At 42.3% G+C, this 2290-nt stretch overlaps 1 non-coding gene across 1 annotated transcript; it reads left to right on the top strand.

Annotated features, from left to right (window-relative positions):
- The first annotated feature begins 1983 nt into the window (after positions 1 to 1983).
- On the top strand, positions 1984 to 2090 carry LOC145167965 (small nucleolar RNA R71). Its single transcript, XR_013741564.1, has one exon. It is a non-coding gene; the product is annotated as a small nucleolar RNA R71 (small nucleolar RNA).
- The last annotated feature ends 200 nt before the right edge of the window (positions 2091 to 2290 follow it).

The raw sequence follows: 2290 nt of genomic DNA, 5'->3' as shown, positions 1-2290 counted from the left end.
ACAGGTTTTTGTTGACCCTCTTCAAGAAATGCATACTCCAAGTGACCTGGTAGTACTTTCAGCTTGGTTTTCGTGTTCTGAACTTTGCACACGTCGAGTCCAATGACGGGACTCGTCGAGTCCTAGGCAAATTCCGCGACAGAATGGGATTCTTTGAATGGACTCGTCGAGTAGGTCGAGTCTACTCGGCGAGTAGAATGTTCAGCACTTTTGGTTAGCTCATTATAATCAGCTTCCTCAAGCAGTCTCTCTATTTCCAGTAGGTCACCTTCAGCATCGAATTCTTCATCAAAGGTGATGGTGGAGTTGTTTGGTTCTTCATTATTCCATTCCTCCATTAGTTCTTCCAACATATCAATCGAAAATGTTGTGTCATCACTACTCCTTGCGTGCTTCATGGCTTGATCAACCCCAAAAGTGACTGATTCATCTCCCACCCGTAGAGTAAGTTTGGAATCTCGCATGTCAACTATAGCGCTTGCGGTGTTAAGGAAAGGTCTTCCAAGGATGATCGGGACTTGAGGATCCGCTTCCATGTCTAAGACTATAAAATCTGCGGGAAACACGAACTTGTCAACCTTCACCAATAGATCTTCGCATGTTCCCCTTGGGAATGTAACCGTTTTGTTTGCTAGGTGAATTGTCATTCGAATTGGTCTCGGTTCCGGGAGATCTAATTTCTTGAAAAATGAGTACGGCATGAGATTTACACTCGTCCCTGAATCAGCCAATGCATGGATAGTAGCTAAATTTCCGAATTGACAAGGTAAGGTTAAGCTTCCTGGATCACCCTTCTTCTTTGGTAGTTTGTTCAACATAGCAGCTGAACAATTCTCATTTAGAACCACTTTCTTCACTTCTTCCATCTTCTTTCGATTAGTTAGAAGCCCCTTGAGGAATTTGGTGTATTTTGGCATTTACGCAACCGCTTCTATGAATGGGATATTAATTTGAAGAGCCTTTATGTGTTCTAGAAATTTTTGGTAGTCTACTTCATTGTTTTCTTGTTTAGCTCGGGCCGGATATGGCAGTGGAGGCTGATATGGCTTAACAGGAGACTTATTTTTCTGATCAGGTGTAGGACTCGTCGAGTGCATGTCCTGGACTCGGCGAGTAGAGTCTGGGTTCAGTTGAGTCTGATTTTGGTTCTGCTCTGCTGTCTCATCCTTTTGTACCGGCTTCGGCTCTTCGTTCTGAATAGGGGCCAGAGGAGTAATTATCTTTCCACTCCTAATTGTCACAATATTTATATGTGCGCCTTTTGGATTGTTTTCGGTGTTACTAGGAAGTTCTCCCGGTGCTCTTTGATTTATTTGTTGGGCAAGTTGCCCCAACTGCTTCTCAATATTATGAATAGATGCTTGCTGATTCCTTAATATTGTTCTTGTATCTTGTATTGCAGCATCGTGGTCATTGTGTCTTTTCTCGGATGCAGCTACAAATTTAGTAAGCATTTCTTCCAAATTTGGTCTCTTTTCTTGTACCGGCTCCTCCTTTTGGTAAAAACCCCTTGCCTTTTGTCTATATTTCTCCTCCTTCGCTTTCTTGTACTCATCATAAGGAAGCCATTCTTTCTTAGGTTTTCGCTAATCGTCATCAAATCTATCACCACTAGAATAGCATACTTTCACTTTCTTATTCCCGTTTTCGTCCAAATCACAATCTCTAGTTAGATGAGGCCCATTGCAATTCTCACATCCTACCCGAATAGCATGGATTGTTTGATCCATTTTGTCCATCCTCCTATCCATGCTTTTCAACATTGCCATAACTGCCGACAAATCATCTGAAGCTGCATAAGTCGATCCCTTGGTCATATCATTCCTTGGATTGTGGTATTCTTTAGAATGCTTAGAGAATTCCTCAATTAGTTGCTTTATTACCGGGGGTGCCTTCTTAGTGAGCGGTCCTTGCGAGTCAAGTAATTGCCTTGTTGTTACGTTTACTCCATCATAAAAAATGGAGACTTCTTGTTGGCTATTAAGATCATGATGTGGGCAATTCCTTAGCAAGCTTTTGCACCTCTCCCATGCCTCATAAAGTGATTCTCCAGCTTGTTGTTCAAAATTTGCTATGGCTTTCTTCAACTTGGCTATCTTTGATGGTGGGCAAAATTGATCAATAAACTCTTCTTTCATTCTAGCCCATGTGGTGATGGATCCGGGAGGAAGTGATTTTAGCCAATCTTTTGCAGCGCCTTCAAACGTGACCGGTAACATGCGAAGCAGAACGGTGTCGCGGGCCACATTAGGAAAGTTAAAGTAATCGGCTATATCATTGACATCTTCTA

The sequence above is a fragment of the Lactuca virosa genome, chromosome 3 (assembly GCF_052849685.1).
Source record: "Lactuca virosa cultivar CGN04683 chromosome 3, Lactuca_virosa_CGN04683_v6, whole genome shotgun sequence".
Lineage (NCBI taxonomy): Eukaryota > Viridiplantae > Streptophyta > Magnoliopsida > Asterales > Asteraceae > Lactuca > Lactuca virosa.
Note: the sequence above shows the minus strand (reverse complement) of the source record. Positions and strands in the feature narration are given on the sequence as shown.